Source organism: Pongo pygmaeus, chromosome Y (genome assembly GCF_028885625.2).
Source record: "Pongo pygmaeus isolate AG05252 chromosome Y, NHGRI_mPonPyg2-v2.0_pri, whole genome shotgun sequence".
NCBI classification, from domain to species: domain Eukaryota; kingdom Metazoa; phylum Chordata; class Mammalia; order Primates; family Hominidae; genus Pongo; species Pongo pygmaeus.
The window spans coordinates 4920734-4941013 of NC_072397.2; the positions used below are offsets into that span (position 1 = coordinate 4920734).

At 43.2% G+C, this 20280-nt stretch overlaps 1 pseudogene; it reads left to right on the top strand.

The window, feature by feature from the left end:
* LOC129025955 (anosmin-1-like) overlaps nucleotides 1-20280 on the top strand; it is a 184445-nt pseudogene that overhangs the window by 136671 nt on the left and 27494 nt on the right.

Here is a 20280-nt window from a genome sequence, read left to right on the forward strand (position 1 = left end):
TCAGAACCAAACTTGTATTTAGTTCAAAACTATGTGACATAGTTATATTATTGTTTTTAAAATATAAATACACTTGACAAAAGATATATACCGTACAAGGTATTCTTATGATGCATTTCAGTGGGAAGTTTAATCTATAGACATTATTGGTAGAAATGAAATAAGTAAAGTCCACATTCATTTTTTGAAATGGGTATTGTATTCCATGTGTGCGTGTGCATGTTTCTGTTTGATGACCTGTAATTGTTGCCCTCTTTATAGCCTCGTTTGCATGCTACTTAGTTGTTTTTTTAATATGCAGGCACGGGTTTCTGTATTTAACAAATAGTGTTATCTCAAAAATCCAGAGGAGCCTGCCTTAGAAAAAGTGATGGCATTTCTCCTGGGACAAGCAGAAGTGGTCTTCTCCCATGAGATTCCATGTCAGTGCACTAATAGGCCTGCAATTCTCCAAGAGTGATAAGTGATTTTATTATCACTTTAACGCAACATAGACTTATAGTCCTTCCATCGTGTCAAACCTTCATGCTCATTTCTTTGCCTGTTTGTGTCATGAAACACAAGAGGTTAAGTGATGAAACCTGAAATTTATCTTTCTGAAATCCAAATGTTTCATCCTCCTCTGCTGAAAGCACCACATATGATCGTCAATAAAATGAACTATTTTTCTTCAAGGCTGAAATTGGGTACACATGCTAAATATGTAGCATATTTTACATTGGTAATCACACAAATCGTGTAGCATAGAAGGAGCTAATACAGCCTTTCTATTTCAGTTATCTCTGAAAATGTGCTTGCTCTCTGCACTGTGTTTCTGCAGATAATTGTGAAGTTCATAAGGAGGGATTTGGCATCAAACAGAAGTGAGATGGGGGAAAATGCCCAGATTTGAGACTTAGAGGAAGGGTTAGGAGAGCACTGGTCCTGTGGTGTGACTCCCATCCTCTCACTTGAAGAGGTAGTAAATCAAACTCTGCTCTTGAAGTAGTGAATCAAACTATGATCCTCAATTTCCCCATCTCTAAAATGAGGACAATAATGTTAACATATAATAGACAAAATACAACTGTATGTTTGTAAAATTGGGATAAACAGTGCTTACATCATTTCCTAAACCTAATGGTATCACACTCTTTGAAATTTTCCTAACCAGGGGAGAGCAGTCAGTGGCCCAGGGTCTAAATTTGGCCTGCAACCTAGTTTTGCAAATAAAGTTTTATTGGAACATAGCCACCCTCATTTGTTTATATATTGCCTGTGGCTGCTTTTGAGCTGTGAGGGCAGAGTTGAGTTGTTGTAATAGAGACCATATGGTCCACAAAGCCTAAAATCTTAACTCTCTGGCCCTTTCCAGAAAAAGCCTATCAATGCCTGCACTAGACTATTGTAACAGACACTTTTCCCATTAAAAGGCTTAGAATTTTTACATTCTATAGGGACATTGTTCCTCATTATGACAGTGGAATATAACATATGTAGAGTGTGGCACATAGAGTTGTGTATCGTTATACCCTCCACCCCATCTTTCTCTCATTTTTGTTGTCACACTCCTTGTTCTGCCATCAATGATGTGAATGACCTTGGATATATCTGTTTACCTCTCTGACCCCTAAAGGCCTCACCAGTTAAAAACATGTGAAATAAGTTGTAAAATTTCTTAGGGCTTTATAATAACATAGAATATAGAGTTTGCCTCCCTGGCTCTCTGACTCTCATCAGCCACTGTCTATTTATGCATATATATGTCTATATATGTGTGTGTGTGTGTGTGTGTATATATATACATGGAAATCTCCAACTACATTTCAAAATTCTAAAACAATTAAAACATCATGCATAATGAAAGAAAACATTCTGTATAATTCAGTCAAGTGAATATACCTTGTTTCATAATATAGGGAACCAATTCTCAAGGCAGAGAATGGCTTAAATATAGCAACTTGTTAGGACTGAGTAAAATGCTTCAAATTAGAGAAACTAGATTGACCCTGTCTCACCTGAACCCCATAGTGAATAAATGGATAAATGAATGGCTGGTTTACAGAGGAGGATCGCAGCAATAAACAGGTGATCTCCATCATTCTGTTTTGGTTTTGTTTTCTTTTTGTTCTTTTTTTTTTTAAGAGTCAGAATCTCATCTGTTAGCCAGGATGGCGGGCAGTGGTGCAGTCACAGCTCACAGTAGTCTTGAACTCTCAAACTAAAGCAATTCTCCTGCCTCAATCTCCTACATAGCTAGGACCACAGGCACATGACACCAACCCCAGCTAATTTTATTTTTTCTGTAGAGACAGGGTCTTTTGCTATTGCCTAGGCTGGTCTTGAGCTCCTGCCCTCAAACAGTCCTCCTGCCTCAGCTTCCCAAAGCACTAAGATTACAGGCATGAGTCACCATGCCTGGCCTGATTTGATAATTTTATAGTGATTATTTTGAGGGAGAAAGAGATGGGAGTGCATCATCTTGGTAATGGAAGTATGCCATTTTGGTATTATCAACTCAAAATGGGCCTTCCTTTTGAGAAAATGATAAGAAAATATTAATTCATATCTTTGGAAGCATTGTTTCCTCAAAGGTTGTTTTCATAAATTGTGTTGCTTCATGTTTTATAATGTTTCATAAACTAGATGATATTATTCTGGGTTATTACAATAAGAAAAATTTTCCAGGGCAGGAAATGATGTAATGAATGAAATAAATTAAAGAAAATGATTAAATTCCTAGTACCAGTGACCTTCTTAACTATTGGAGTTTCTTTAGAAGAGGATATGATTTTGAGGTTTTCCTTATGAACCTAGAATATCTGGAAAATTCATGTGACTACTTTTATTTTCAGCATGTAGATATTCAGGCACATTGCTGAGAACACAAATGGCTGTTATTATCTTTACACATTTTAATTCTTCTCTTGCCTTGAAGTGATGATTCACTTGTAAGTTCATTCCCTCCCAGAAAGGTTGGTAGCTCCCTTTTGTAGATTAAAGATTAACTCCTACACCAGAGGAAGGGATGTTGATTTAATTATTTTATTTCAAACTGGGCAGAACACTCCTTTGATTTTGCAACTCACTTTAGGATCTTGTGATTTAGCAATGCTAATTGACATTGAACCTGAAACTGAAATATCACATTACAAATCAAAGCTAATGTTTAGAAGCTTGTCCTTCTTTTATTCACCCAGGAATTGCTTACTGAGCACATACTGTGTGCTAGGTGCTCTTCTGGACTGTGAAGACACAGATGTGAAAAAACAGGCAAACATTTCTCCTCTCAGGGAGCTTTCATTATCGTGAGTAGAAGCAGACAGCAACCAAGGTACCTAATAAGTCAGTTTGTGTATTAGTCACGGTTCTCTAGAGGGACAGAACTAATATGATAGTTATATATATAAAGGGGAGTTTACTAAGGAGTATTGACTCACACAATCACAAGGTGAGGTCCCACAATAGGCCATCTGCAAGCTAAGGAGCAAGGAAGCCAGTCCAAGTCCCCAAACCTCAAAAGTAGGGAAGCCGACAGTGCAGCCTTCAGTCTGTGTTCAAAGGTCTGAGTCCCAAAGCTGAAGAACTTGGAGTCTGATATTTAGGGGCAGAAGCATCCACCATGGGAGGAAGATGTAGGCCAGAAGACTAAACCAGTCTAAAGTTTCCACATCTTCTCCCTGCTTTTATTCTGGCCACACTGGCAGCTGATTAGAATGGTGCCCACCCATATTGAGGGAGGGTCTGCCTTTTCCAGTCCAGTGACTCAAATGTTAATCTCCATGGCAGCACCCTCACAGACATAACCAAGATCAACACTTTGCATCCTTCAATCCAATCAAGTTGACACTCAGTATTTACCATAACAGTTAGTAATAAGGGCTTGGAGAATAATGAAGCAAGGCATCATCATGGTGACTTTTTTTTTTTGGTAAATGAAACAAAGCATATGTAGCTATTTTAAATAGGGTCACATTTAGTAGACCTGCAGCAGGAAAAGGAGCCAGCCATGGAGACACCAGGGAAAGTGTTTAGGCAAATAGAAAGGAAAAGCTTCAGCAGCATCATGGTTTTCCTTTCCAAGAAATAGCATGGGGACCAGTGTGGCTGGGCTGAGGGGCAGAGGTGATAAAACGAAAGGTGCTCTGGGAGGTAACTGAGGCACAGGTTGTCGGGCATTCAGGAGCCTCCTAGTGGTTTTATTCCAAGTAAGGCACTTCTGCACACAGGAATGAGATGGTCTCATGCAGTATAGAATCATCAGACTGTTGTATTCAGAAAAATGCCTAGGGAGGCAGTGGGGAGCTTTTGGCAGTAATCATGGAGAGGTGATGTTGGCTTGGCCCACGGCATTGGAAGTGGTGAAAGGCAGTTAAATTCCTGTTACACTTTGAAGGTAGTGCTAACACAATTTGTTCAAGGGATGTGACTGAAAAATAAATGTATGACTTCAAGGGTTGGGGCCAGAGCAACTGGAATGAGCAATTCCCAGGTACTGAGTTGGTGTCGGTGGTGGGCTGTGTGTGGTGGGATATGTAGTAGTGGTGGGCTATGTGTAGGGATCATGATTTTGCTTTGGGACACATTAGTTTTGAGATGCCTCTGAGACCTCCAAATAGAGCTGCTGGAAGATATCTTTTGAGTATTGATATTTGAATGATTGGATCTGCATTCAGGGGCATGGTCTGTAGTGAAGATATCAGTTTGAAACTCATCAGCTCAAAGATGTTTTTAAAAGTGTGACACCCAATGAGATCCCTAGAGAATGAGTGTAGATGAGAAGAGAGAGACCCCTGAATTCAGATGCAGAACACTTTCCTATCTAGAGATGATGGGATGTTAAAGATCATGGAGCATGGGGCTGAGAAGTAGCTTCCATTGAAACTGAATGAAAATCTATTAGTGTCCTAAAAACCAAGTGAAGCCTGCATTTTTAAGAGAAGAAACTGATCAGTGTTGTCAATATTGATGACTGAGGGAGTCCTCAGATGGCACTGCCAAACCTCCAGGTTGGGATGCTTCCCGTCCTAATAACAACAGGAACAAATATTTCCTTCTTACACATTGTGATGTTCAGACCTCATGGTTTGTAGCCACTTCATGCAGTACTTGTCTACTTTTGACCCTACTAGATGAGTTTTCTTAGGTCATCTACCTCAGTATTACCTGTGTGTTTCATATAAAATATTCCTGAGTCCCACCTGCACTCAGGGAATCAGCATATCCCAGTATAAGTGTTGGACATTCCAGAGATTCCTGTTGTTGAATAAGAACAGGTTGATTCAGAAATGCCATTTGATCCAGTAATCTCATTAATAGGTATATACCCAAAGGAATGTAAATCATTCTACTATAAAGGTGCAAGCACACGTGTGTTCATTGCAGCACTATTCACAATAGCAAAGACATGGAATCTACCCAAATGTCCGTCAACAGTAGACTGGATTAAAAAAATGTGGTGCATAGACACATGGAATACTATGCAGCCATAAAAAGGAATGAGATCATGTCCTCTGCAGGGACATGGATAGAGCTGGAGGCCATTATCCTGAGCAAACTAATGCAGGAAAAGAAAATGAAACACTGCACGGTCTCCCTTATAAATGGGAACTGAACAGCTAAACATGGACACATGGAGGGGAGAAACACACAGTAGGGCCTGCTGGGGATGGGGGTGGGAGAAGAAGAGCATCAGGAAGAACAGCTAATGAGTGCTGGGCTTAATATCTAGGTCATAGGTTGATCTGTGCAGCACACCACCATGGCATACATTTACCTCATAAAAAACATGCATAGACTGCACATATACCCTGGAATTTAAAAGTTAATTAAAAGAGAGAGAGAGAGAATGACTTGACTAACAGTGTCACATAATATGCTTTCAATTAACCTCTTACATAAAAAAATACTATGAAGCTTTCTTTTCTAGAAAATAAAAGAAGTAACTTAACTAAATGTCCAGACATTATATTTCGTAGAGGAAAGCAAGAACTTTCAAAAAATAACTTATGTTTCCATCATTTCAAAACCACAAACTACTGAGAGTAAAAACATGGGATATTTTTTCTCCGGTCTTCTTCATTTATATCAAGTTAGATACGACTTTTTTGAACCCCCAACACAGATGCTGTTATAATTAGAATTATTGACAGCATCCTCCTGTGACAGTGTCTTGAAATGAAACCCTCTGTAAATCACTGGTGGTGAGCAGCATCTCCACTTGCTCAATTTTTAACAGAAAATGAAGTAAAAACCCTCCAGCTTCGCTGTATTTAGTCTTATTCAAATATGTATTTTCAATGGAGATTTGTGAGGTGGTAATTCCAGCACCTCACCTTTCTCTTGACATCTGAAAATGTTTTCATTTATGAGACAAACCAGAAATAGTCAGAAAAATGAATGCTACTGGTAAGTAATGCAGTGTGCAGTGTGGATAAAAAATGGTACACTTTTTTTTTTTTTCTGATCGCTATTACTCTTAGCTGATGCAAAAATCACTAGCCACAGGGCCACTAAGGTGAAAACAATTATTCGTGTGAGCTGAATTTCTTTTCCTTTTTAGAGTATTCAAAGGTGATTCTCTGTTGCTTACCTATTTAATGTCAATTCACCCACATTGAATTTGACTTTATTTTACTAAAAGGTATCAATTTCGGCACATTAAAAATCTGGCTGGGTTGCCTTGGTATGGAAACGCTTAAAATGATCCTTCTGGATTACAAATTTGGACCAAACAAATTTATCTTACCATTTTTTAGATTTTTTATTTGAGGCTGAACAAGAAGATCTTACTTAATAACTTGTTTTCAGCTTCACTTCTCTTTCACTCTTTTTTGGAGACAGTGTCTCACTCTCTTGCCCAGGCTGGCATGCAGTGGTGCTAATCACAGTTCGCTGTGGCCTCGGAACTTTTCAGATCAAGTGATCCTCCTGCCTCAGCTTCCTGAGTAGCTGGGACCACAGGCATGCACCAACCTGCTCAGCTAATTTTTTATATTTTGTGGAGACAGAGTTTCACTATGTTGCCCAGACTGGTGTCAAACTCCTAGACTCAAAAGATTGTGCCCGCCTCTGCGTTGCAAAGTGCTGGCATTGTAGACATAAGCCACCACGCCCCCTGCTGTTTTCAGCTTTTCTGCTTATAAAAAGCAATGCTTCACTTGTTGACCATGTAGTCATTACATGTCCAAGGTTGTTAGTTTTGTGGAGTCATATGATGTGTCTTTGTTCTGGGATTTCAGATCCATCTGCCCACCAGTGCCAGCTAACCTTCTGCTGGCTAACGCTACCATCAACAGTGATGGGAGTGTGACCGTCTGTATAGTTTGGGATCTCCCCGATGAGCCGGACATCCCTGTGCATCACTGCAATGTCTTTTGGAGCTGGATAATCAGCAGTAAATCTCTTGTCCCAACGAAGAAGAAGTGGAGAAAGACTACGGATTGTGTGAGTGGGAAATGGAGGAAGGAATGCTCTTCTCACAAAGGGTATTTCCACTCAAGGCAACTGGCCTGAAAAGAGGCCTCTGCTAAACTGAGAGATGCCACGGATGCAAGAAAGCTTCCCTCCCATTCATTTCTACCAAGGAAGTTCACAGAATGCAGGGGCATGCCAGCTATTTCACCTTTTATATTTTAGGCAGAAGTAACTGCATTTAGACTGAGAGGTGACAGCATGCTGGCAGCCCTCACAGCCCTCGCTTGCTCTCGGTGCCTCCTCGGCCTCGGTGTCCGCTGTGGCCGTGCTTGACGAGCCCTTCAGCCCCCCACTGCACTGTGGGAGCCCCTTTCTGGGCTGGCCAAGGCCAGAGCCAGCTCCCTCAGGTTGCAGGGAGGTATGGAGGGAGAGGCGCTGGCGGGAACCAGGGCTGCCCAGGGCGCTTGTGGGCCAGCGCAAGTTCAGAGTGGGCGTGGACTTGGTGGGCCCCGCACTCGGAGCGCTGGCCCCTGCCGGCAAGCCCCAGGCAGTGAGGGGCTTAGCACCTGGTTCAACAGCTGCTGTGCCTGATTTCTTGCCGAGCGTTAGCTGCCTCCCCACCGGGCAGGAATTGGGACCTGCAGCCCGCCATGCCTGAGCCTCCCCAAGGAGCACGGCTCCCTGCTCCATGGTGCCCAGTCCCATGACTGCCCAAGGGCTGAGGAGTGTGGGCACACACGCGGGACTGGCAGGCAACTCCACCTGGGGCCCCAGTGTGCGATCCACTGGGTAAAGCCAGCTGGGCTCCTGAGTCTGGTGGGGACTTGGAGAACCTTTATGTCTAGCTAAGGGATTGTAAATACACTGATCAGCACTCTGTATCTAGCTCAAGGTTTGTAAACACACCAATCAGTACCCTGTGTCTAGCTCATGGTTTATGAATACACGAATCGACACTCTGTATCTAGCTACTCTGGTGGGGACTTGGAGAAACTTTATGTCTAGCTAAGGGATTGTAAATACACCGATCAGCACTCTGTATCTAGCTCAAGGTTTGTAAACATACCAGTCAGCACCGTGTGTCTAGCTCAGGGTTTGTGAATTCACCAATCGACACTCTGTATCTAGCTACTCTGGTGGGGACATATAGAACTTTTATGTCGACACTCTGTATCTAGCTAATCTAGTGGGGAGACAGAGAACTTTTGTGTCTAGCTCAGGGATTATAAACGCACCAATCAGCACCCTGTCAAAACGGACCAATCTGCTCTCTGTAAAATGGACCAATCAGCAGGATGTGGGTGGGGCCAGATAAGGGAATAAAAGCAGGCTGCCTGAGTCAGGAGTGGCAACTCACGTGGGTCCCCTTCCACACGGTGGATGCTTTGTTCTTTTGCTCTTTGCAATAAATTTTGCTGCTGCCCACTCTGGGTCCACACTGCCTTTATGAGGCTTAACACTCACTGCAAAGGTGTGCAGCTTCGCTCCTGAAGCCAGTGAGACCGTGAACCCACCAGAAGGAATGAACAACTCCAGACACGCCACCTTAATAGCTGTAACACTCACCATGAAGGTCTGCAGCTTCACTCCTGAGCCAGCGAGACCACGAACCCACCAGAAGGAAGAAACTCCAAACACATCCGAACATCAGAAGGAACAAATTCCAGACACACCACCTTTAAGAACTGTGACACTCACCACAAGGGTCTGCGGCTTCATTCTTGGTCAGTGAGACCAAGAACCCATCAATTCCGGACACATTTTGGCAACCACGAAGGGACCATCTCCTATGGCCAAGTGGTGAGACCATCGCCTATTGCTGAGTGGTGAGACAGTTGCCTTTTGCTAAGCAGTGAGTACTGTTGGACCCCTTTCTCTTGCTATTCTGTCCTATTTTTCCTGAATTCAGGGGCTAAATACCAGGCACCTGTCAGCCAGTTAAAAGTGACTAGTGTGGCCACTGGACTAAAGACACAGGTGTCATGCTTTCTGGGAAAGGGCTCTCTAACAACCCCTGACTTTTAGGAGTTGGGACCGTTGGTTTGCCTAGAACCAGCTTCTGCTTTTCCTGTACTTCTGGGCTGAGCCGAGGGTCAACAGAGTGGAAAGCCATGGAGCTCCAGGGTCTCAACAACAAGTTGGTTGACCCTGCGTCCATGAGTGGAACTCTCAAAGGCATGTTGCCCAAGCGAGACTCGCCCATCTATCCTATCTATCCTGACCCTCGCCCCCCGGGTCCTAATGCCTGCCAGAGAAACTTCCTCTTGCCTCTCTTCTCTGAGGTTAGTCCCGCTTCTAAAAATTGTTACCTGTCTCTGGTGCTTTTCTAGTTTCTCCTATAAGAATGATTTCTAGTATAAACTTCAGGACTCTGTTACCTTGTTTAGGCACCCAGTCTCACCAGTCAGAAAGACATAATTTTTGCCCAAAGTCCCATCATAGTGGGGACTACCTGGAATTTTAGGATCCCTCCGCAGACTAACAGGCTTAACAAAAGCTATTCCTGAAGCTAGGATATGGGGAGCCTCAGAAATTGTATCCTTCCTATTCATATAAGTGAAGACAAAAGGTGTCAGTCTTCCAACCCTGGAGATCCCTTCCCTCCCTCAAGGTATGGCCCTCCACTTCATTTTTGGGGCATAACATCTTTATAGGACAGGGGTAAAGTCCCAATACTAACAGGAAAATTCTTAGGACTCTAACAGGTTTTTGAGAATGTGTTGGAAAGGGCGACTAAATCTGATTTTTCTCGGTCACTCCTCCTTGTGGTCTAGGAGGACAGGCAAGGGTGCAGGTTTTCAAGAATGTGTCGGTAAGGGCCACTAAATCCAACCTTACTCAGTCCTCCATGTGGTCTGGGAGGAAAACTAGTGTTTCTGCTGCTACATTTGCGTCAGTGAGCACAACTATTCTGATCATCAGGGTCCAGGGACCGTTGTGGTTTCTTGGACAGGGGTTGTTTCTGCTGCTGCATTGGTGAACACAACTATTCCAACCAGCAAGGTCCAGGGACCATTGTCGGTTCTTGGGCAGGTGGAGAAACAAACCAAAACCATGGGCGGTTTTGTCTTTCAGATGGGAAACACTCAGGCAGCAACAGGCTCACCCTTGAAATGCATCCTAAGCCATTGGACCAATTTGACCCACAAACCCTGAAAAGGAGGTGGCTCATTTTTTTCTGCACTATGGCTTGGCCCCAGTATTCTCTCTCTGATGGGGAAAAATGGCCACCTGAGGGAAGTACAAATTACAATACTATCCTGCAGCTTGACCTTTTCTGTAAGAGGGAAGGCAAATAGAGTGAAATACCTTATGTCCAAGCTATCTTTTCATTGAGGGAGAATACACAACTATGCAAAGCTTACAATTTATATCCCACAGGAGGACCTCTCAGCTTACCCCCATATCCTAGCCTCCCTTCCTATTAATGATAATCCTCCCGTAATCTCCCCTGCCCAGATAGAAATAAGCAAAGAAATCTCCAAAGGACCACAAAAACCCCCGGGCTATCAGTTATGTCCCCTTCAAGCTGTAGGAGGAGGGGAATTTGGCCCAACCTGGGTCTATGTCCCCTTCTCCCTCTCTGATTTAAAGCAGGTCAAGGCAGACCTGAGGAAGTTTTCAGATGATCCTTATAGGTACATAGATGTTGTACAGGGTCTAGGGCAAACCCTTGATCTCACTTGGAGAGATGTCATGCTACTGTTAGATCAAACCCTGGCCTTTAATGAAAATAATGTGGCTTTAGCTGCAGCCCGAGAGTTTGGAGATATCTAGTATCTTAGTCAAGTAAATGATAGAATGACAGCCAAAGAAAGGGACAAATTCCCTACCAGTCAGCAAGCCATCCCCAGTATGGATCCCGATTGGGACCTTGACTCAGATCATGGGGACTGGAGTCATAAACATCCGTTGACCTGTGTTCTAGAAGGACTAAGGAGAATTAGAAAAAAGCCCATGAATTATTCAATGATTTCCACTGTAACTCAGGGTAAGGAAGAAAATCCTTCTGCCTTCCTCGAGCGGCTATGAGAGGCCTTAAGCAAATATACTCCCTTGTCACCCGAATCACTTGAGGGTCAATTGATTCTAAAAGATAAGTTTATTACCCAGTCAGCTGCAGATATCAGGAGAAATCTCCAAAAGCAAGCCCTGGGCCCTGAACAAAATCTAGAGGCATTATTAAACCTGGCAACCTTGGTGTTCTATAATAGGGTCCAAGAGGGACAGGCCCAAAAGGAAAAGCAAGATCAGAAAGGCCGCAGCCTTAGTCATGGCCCTCAGACAAACAAACCTTGGTGGTTCAGAGGGGACAGAAAATGGAGAAGGCCAATCACCTGGTGGGGCTTATTATCAGTGTGATTTACTAGGACACTTTAAAAAGATTGTCCAATGAGAAACAAGCTGCCCCCTTGTCCATGTCCACTATGCCGAGGCAATCACTGGAAGGTGCACTACTCCAGAGGATGAAGGTTCCCTGGGTCAGAAGCCCCCAACCAGATGATCCAACAACAGGACTGAGGGTGCCTGAGGCAAGCGCCAGCTCATGTCATCACCCTCACTGAGCCCCAGGTATGTTTAACTATTGAGGAGTAGTTGGTCCTTCAATATGTGGTTGATGTACTTTCAGCTACGAGTTCGAAAGCCTCATGCCAGCAGGCTACTCTAGATCTCTTGAACTTTCTAGCTAATCAAGGGTACAAAGTGTCTAGGTCAAAGGCCCAGCTTTGCCTACAGCAGGTCAAATATCTAGGCCTAATCTTAGCCAGAGGGACCAGGACCCTCAGCATGGAATGAATACAGCCTATACTGGATAATCCTCACCCTAAAACATTAAAACAGTTGTGGGGGTTCCTTGGAATTACCAGCTTTTGCCAACTAGGGATCCCCGGATACAGCAAGATAGCCAGGCCCCTCTATACTGTAATTATGGAAACCCAGAGGGCAGATACTCATCTTGTGGAATGGGAACCAGAGGCAGAAACAGCCTTCAAAACCTTAAAGCAGGCCCTAGTACAAGCTCCAGCTTTAAGCCTTCCCACAGGACAAAACTTCTCTTTATATGTCACAGAGAGAGCAGGGATAGCTCTTGGAGTCCTTATTCAGACTTGTGGGACAACCCCACAACCAGTAGCATACCTAAGTAAGGAAATTGATGCAGTAGCAAAAGGCTGGCCTCACTGTTTAAGGGTAGTTGCAGCAGTGGCCGTCTTAGTGTCAGAGGCTATCAAAATAATACAAGGAAAGGATCTGACTGTCTGGACTACTCATGACGTAAATGACATACTAGATGCCAAAGGAAGTTTATGGCTATAAGACAATCGCCTCCTTAGATACCAGGCGCTACTCCTTGAGGGACCGATGCTTCAAATATGCACATTCATGTCCCTCAACCCTGCCACTTTTCTCCCAGAGGATGGGGAACCAATCGAGCATGACTGCCAACAAATTATAATCCAGACTTATGCTGCCTAAGATGATCTCTTAGAAGTCCTGTTAACTAATCCTGATCTTAACCTATATACCGATGGAAGTTCATTTGTGGAGAATGGGGTGTGAAGGGCAGGTTACACCATAGTTAGTGATGTAACCGTACTTGAAAGTAAGCCTCTTCCTCTAGGGACCACTGCTGAGTTAGCAGAACTAGTAGCACTTACTTGAGCCTTAGAACTGGGAAGGGGAAAAAGAATAAATGTGTATGCAGATAGCAAGTATGCTTATCTAATCCTACATGCCCATGCTGCAATATGGAAAAGGAGGGAGTTCCTAACCTCTGTGGGAACCACCATTAAATACCACAAGGAAATTATAGAGTTATTGCACACAGTGCAAAAACCCAAGGAAGTGGCAGTCTTACACTGCCAAAGCCATCAGAAAGGTGAAGGAGAGAAAGCAGAAGGAACCTACCAGGCAGAAGCTGAGGCCAAAATTGCTGCCAGGTGGAACCCCTTATTAGAAATACCTATGAAAGGACCCTTGGTATGGAACAATTGCCTCCAAGAGATTAAACCCCAGTATTCCCTGACTGAAACAGAATGGGGACTTTCACAGGGGCATAGTTTTCTCCCTTCAGGGTGGTTGGTGACAGAAGAAGGAAAGGTACTTATACCCAAAGCCAGCCAGTGGAAAATACTTAAAACCCTTCACCAAACTTTTCATATGGGTATTGAAAACCCTAATCAAATGGCCAAATCCCTATTTAAGGGGCCAAATCTCCTCCAGATCATCTGACAGGTAATCAAAGCCTGTGAGGTGTGCCAAAAGAATAATCCCTTGGTTCATCATAAGGCCCATTTGGAGGAAGAAAGAATAGGTCACTATCCTGGAGAGGACTGGCAGTTAGACTTCACCCATATGGCTAAGTCAAAGGGATTTCAATACTTGTTGGTCTGTGTTGATACCTTTACAAATTGGATAGATGCTTTCTCCTGCAAGACAGAGAAGGCTCGGGAAGTGATTAAAGTCCTAATTCATGAAATACTTCCTAGATTTGAGTGTCCCCAAAGCTTACAGGGTGACAATGGTCTGGCTTTTAAAGCCATGATAACTCAGGGAATCTCCAGGGCACTAGTGATACAATATCGCCTTCACTGTTCCTGAAGGCCACAATACTCAGGGAAGGTTGAGAAGGCAAATGAAATGCTCAAGAGGCACCTAAGGAAACTAACACAAGAAACTCACCTCCCATGGCTTACCCTTTTGCCTATGGCCCTGTTGAGAATCCGGAATTTTCCCCACAAAATAGGGCTCAGTCCATATGAAATGCTGTATGGATGACCTTTTCTCACAAATGACCTCCTACTTGATCAGGAAATGGCCAACTTGGTGAAAGATATAACTTCTTTGGGAAAATATCAGCAAAACCTTAAAAACCTACCTGAAGGATGTCACAGAGAAAAGGTAACAGAGTTGTTTCAACCAGGAGATCTAGTGTTGATCAAATCTGTCCCCCTCTACCTCCCCATCTATGGACTCCTTGTAGTAAGGGCAATAATCAGTAATCCTCTCTACTCCCACTGCAGTTAAGGTGGCAGGAGTGGAATCTTGGATTCACCACACCCGAGTTAAACTTTGGACATACCCTGAGGAACCTGTGGAATCATCAGCTCAGGAGTCCCAAGATCAGCCAGACCAGCCTCGATACACCTGTGAACCATTGGAGGACTTGCTCCTCCTATTTTGGAAGGAAACATCCCAGACTAAAAAGGTGCCTACCACTGATCCTGAGGAAAGACCCCTTTCTCCTTAAAAAAGATAAGTGAAAACAGCACACTAACCACACTGTTTGTGATAGGACTATATACTCTAGCTCCTGCCAGAACGAAAATCCTAATCACATCAACCTTCTTTCTATCTTCCTTCCTTTTGACAGTAATTTACTCCTACCTCTAACTCAGACTAGATAAAATGATCTTGTTTTCCCTGCAGCAGCACCCCCACCACTAGTGAATGCCTTCTCATCCCCTCTTTCAATCACTGTCTCGTACGGTTCCTAGTAGATACCAAATGTTTTTTTCTCTAATGGGAAAATAGAACACAAGGAACCACTCAGTTCCTCCCAATACCCCTTTCCAGCCGCTCACTGGAGCTACCTTGGCAAGTACTCTAGGAGTATGGGAAAATGAAAACAAACTCACACACCTTTTCAACATACCTAACCAGTTCTGCCTACCCAGCCAAGACATATTCTTCTTATGTGGAATGTAGACCTATATCTGCCTCCCCACTAACTGGACAGGCACCTGTACCTTAGTCTTTCTAAGTCCCAACATTAACATTGCCCCAGGAAATCAGACCTTATCAGTATCCCTCAAAGCTCAAGTCTGTCAGTGCAGAGCCATACAACTAATACACCTACCTATAGGGTTAGGAATGGCTACTGCTACAGGAACTGGAATAGCCGGTTTATCTACTTCATTATCCTACTACCACACCCTCTCAAAGGATTTCTAAGACCGTTTGCAAGAAATAACAAAATCTATTCTTACTTTACAATCCCAAATAGACTCTTTGGCAGCAGTGACTCTCCAAAACTGCCAAGGCCTATACCTCCTCACTGCTGAGAAAGGAGGACTCTGCACCTTCTTAGGGGAAGAGTGTTGTTTTTACACTAACCAGTTGGGGATAGTATGAGATGCCACCCAGCATTTACAGGAAAAGGCCTCTGAAATCAGACAATGCCTTTCAAACTCTTATACCAACCTCTGGAGTTGGGAAACATGGCTTCTCCCCTTTCTAGGTCCCATGGCAGCCATCTTGCTGTTACTTGACTTTGGACCTGCTTGTCAAATTTGTTTCCTCTAGAATTGAGGCCATCAAGCTACAGATGGTCTTACAAATGGAACCCCAAAGGAGTTCAACTAAACTTCTACGGAGGACCCCTAGACTGACCTGCTGGCACTTTTACTGGCCTGGAGAGCTCCCCTCTGGAGGACACTACAACTGCAGGGCCCCTTCATCACCCCTGCCCAGCAGGAAGTAGCTAGAGCAGTCATCAGCCAAATTCCCAACAGCAGTTGGGGTGTCCTGTTTAGAGGGGAGATTGAGAGGTGGCAGCATGCTGGCAGCCCTCGCAACCCTCACTCACTCTTGATGCCTCCTCGGCCTTGGCACCCACTCTGGCCATGCTTGAGGAGCCTGTCAGCCTGTCGCTGCACTGTGGGAACCCCTTTCTGGGCTGGCCAAGGCCAGAGCCGACTCCTTTAGCTTGCAGGGAAGTGTGGAGGGAGAGGCGCCGGTGGGAACCAGGACTGCACACAGCGCTTGTGGGCCAGCGCAAGTTCTGGGTAGGCATGGGCTCAGCAGGCCCTGCACTCAGTGCGGTAGGCCCACCCACAAGCCCCAGGCAGTGAGGAGCTTAGCACCTGGGCCAGCAGCTGCTGTGCTCGATTTGTCACTGGGCCTTAGACGCCTTCCTGCGGGGCAGGGCTTAGGACCTGCAGCCTGCCATGCCTGAGCCTCCCTGACAAGCACTGCTCCCTGCTCCACAGCGCCAAGTCCCATCGACTGCCCAAGGGCTGAGGAGTGTGGGTGCATGGTGAGGGACTGGCAGGCAGCTCCATCTGCAGCCCCAGTGCAGGATCCACTGGGTGAAGCCAACTGGCCTCCTGAGTCTGGTGGGTACTTGGAGAACCTTTATGTCTAGCTAAGGGATTATAAATACACCAATCAGCACTCTGTATCTAGCTCAAGGTTTTTAAGCACACCAATCAGTACCCTGTGTCTACCTCAGGGTTTATGAATGCACCAATTGACACTCTGTATCTAGCTACTCTGGTGGGGACATATAGAACTTTTGTGTCGACACTGTATCTAGCTAATCTAGTGGGGATGTGGAGAACTTTTGTGTCTAGCTCAGGGATTGTAAACACACCAATCAGCACCGTGTCAAAACGGACCAATCTGCTCTCTGTAAAAATGGACCAATCAGCAGGAGGTGGGTGGGGCCAGACAAGGGAATAAAAGCAGGCTGCCTGAGCCAGCACCAGCAACCCACTGGGGTCCCCTTCCACACCGGGGACACTTTGTTCTTTTGCTCTTTGCAATCAATCTTGCTGCTGCCCACTCTTTGGGTCCACACTGCCTTTATGAGGTGTAACACTCACTGTGAAGGTCTGCAGCTTCACTCCTGAACCCAGCGAGACCACGAGCCCACTGAGAGGAACGAACAACTCCAGATGCACTGCCTTAAGAGCTGTAACACTCAGTGTAAAGGTCTACAGCTTTACTCCTGAGCCAGTGAGACCATGAACCCACCAGAAGGAAGAAACTCCAAACACATCCGAACATCAGAAGGAACAAACTCCGGACACGCTGCCTTTAAGAACTGTGACACTCAACACAAGAGTCCGTGGCTTCACTCTTAAAGTCAGTGAGACCAAGAACCCACCAATTCCGGACACAAGACCATTGACCTACTCCTATCTAAATGGCAGTCACAACTCTGAAAATCAAACGAACAGTTTAAATGATCCTCATCTTACCTCTCTGGTCATAGAAAATGATATAATGCAAAATGTGCTTTACTTTTTTACTTTTGGTTTTGTTTCTTTCTTTTTATTTTTTAAAGAGAGAGATCCTTATAAATGGAAGAGCAAATGTTTGGGCTTTTCTGTTTCGAGGTGTTTCCATCTGTAATCTAATCACTGGGCAGTAAACACTGTAGGAAGGGCATGTCTCACAATGTGTTCTTCTCATTGATTAAGGGGATCTAGAGTGGTTTATTCATCAGATGCCAAGAAATAAAATTTTCATTGAACCATTTTATTAAATGAGACTTATGATAGCAAACATCTTGTATTATTTGGAATGCTTACTGTATAAGAATAGTTATTTGGATTCCTTTTAATATCCATTCCTTTATGTTGTTGTTATAAAATTTACATAAACACCTTTTCCCATCACATGTAAAGTTGAATTCCATAGATAAATGTTTAGAAATGAAAAGATAGCAAGACTATTTCTTGCACTAAAGATTTCAATATCTATTCCCTTTAGAACTATAAAACATGTCTCAGAAAGTCCATATTATTGATATTTAACCATTATACTATTTTCACTTTATTTTTAAAAAATTTTGTGACAGTTCTATCTTTCATATTGAAGGATTTTGCTACAAGTGACAATGGTAGTGCACATTTATCTCATGAGCTGAAAGAGGTGAAATTGGGGAAATCACTTAGGAATCTAGAACAAAAAGTGACATGATAAAATGCTTATAGGTCCCACCATCCAGGCCCCTGCCCAATACATTATGAAAGAAAATCTTGAAGGATTTTTTCAGGTTGATTTTTTTTTTGTTACAGCTTTTGGTGGAAATTTGCTCTTAGTAAATCCAAAACAGATATCAAAGAATTACAATTAATGCTAATTCATAATTTTTCCAGGTATGTGGCAACAAAAACCTCTGTTACTTTATTCTAAAGAGCTCTCTTTTCTTCGAGAAGTGATGTTTCAGAGAGGAGAGGGCTCAAAATGACTCATTTCAATACTAACTCAGAGGATGGAATAGTTGCTTTCAAAACACATTTGACTGTTCCATGAAGTTTATTTTTATTTTTTATTTTATTCTATTTTTTGAGAAAGGATCTCATCCTATTGTCCAGGCTGGAGTACAGTAGTGTAATCACAGCTCACTGCAGCCTCAACCTCCTTGGGCTTAAACAGCCTTCTTGCCTCAACCTCCTAAGTAGCTGAAACTACAGATGCACATCACCATGCGCAGCTAAGTGTACCCAGCTAATTTTTTTTGTAGAAACAGTGTCTTGCTGTGTTGCCCAGGCTGGTCTCAAATTCCTGGGCTCAAGTGATCCTCCTGCGACGGCACCCAAAATGCTGGGATTGCAGTAGTGAGCCACCACACCTGGCCTGAGGTTATTTTGATCAGCAGTAAAATTGGATTTTCACATTCCAAACATAAAGAAAAGTTAGTAAAAGATAAATCAGAAATTGGTATGCTTCATAATGACACATGAGATTTTGCAATGAAGATGAGAGATGTGGAAGGTTTGTAATACAGTTTGGGTATATTCTCTTAATTTCTAGTTTCAAAATTCTGTGCTCCTGGAGAAACTTCAGCCAGACTGTGACTACATTGTGGAATTGCAGGCCATAACATACTGGGGACAGACACAGCTGAAGAGTGCAAAGGTGTCCCTTCACATCCTCACATGCAGCCAACAATAGTAAGTGACTGTGTTATGTAGTTTAAGCTGATCATGACCTAACAGGCACAATATTATATCAGGGCATAATGGAGGGAGAGTGAGTTTTTGATTTGGAATAATTGTATGGCAAATCTGCTTACACACATGCATGTGACTATAGCATTTAAACTACAACATACAAAACGGTTTGACTTTTGAATTATTTCTTATGGTTTTTTTTCTATTGTAGGTGCAGTTTTGCTGTTTAATGGAAATTTAAGAAAACTTATGATGTCTCATTCTAACAGATTGACTTTTTATGTTTACATGACTTGTACATATACATACTTGTTTTTAAGGAGAATGTGTACAGTTAAAGTGTTACAAATTGATGTTATTTCTGCTTCCACTGTTTCTGTAGTTATGTACACAATACACTTATCTTTGTGCAATTATTTTACATATTTACCTCCCAAATTAAAATTGGATACTTTAAAGCCAGAGACTAAAATACATCATAGTACTGGGAATAGTGTGTGTGTGTATATATAGGTATGGAGAGGGGGCCACAAAACATGTGGCATGCCTGTTTTTCTTAATACTACACTGGTCAAATTGTGCTTGGAATGTTATCTAATATTCCATTGAGTGAAGTTACTAAATCATTCCCATATTTCTTTTCCTTGTTTCTTTTTTTCATACCTATTATGTTAGTATGTTTGCTGGGAACTAAGCAAAACAAGAGAAGAGTCTTACATGACACTCATACCTAAGTCAGAGAATAAGTTTTTTGATGCTTTTGGCTTGATGTGGATACTGGTTAGAACTGCCATGTAGAGGCCCTGAGAAGGTTTTGGGGAACCAGGACAAATTAAATGAGAGTAGGAGGGAGGAGGCATTTGTCTCAGGGGCTCCTTTGATGTTGATTATTTTTAGGCTGCAGTACCCTGTCATTGTAGCCTTGATCAGGGTAGTGGGCCTCATTCAGAAGGGGAAGAGAACGTGTTAAACATTTGTCTGAATTTAGGAAAGGCAGTGATGGCCCTACAGCGTGAGGCACAGGGTTTGCTTATAATTACCTTCCACCACTGGTAAAATATAGTATCCAAATAGGCAGGTTTATTTGAAATAATGCTTCCAAAAATGGTCCAGAACCAAAGATTTCTATCTGTTTGAGAAATAGTCTCTTTGGAGATTAAGTGGATTTGAAATGGTCAATTTTTATGTGAGTCTTGGTACA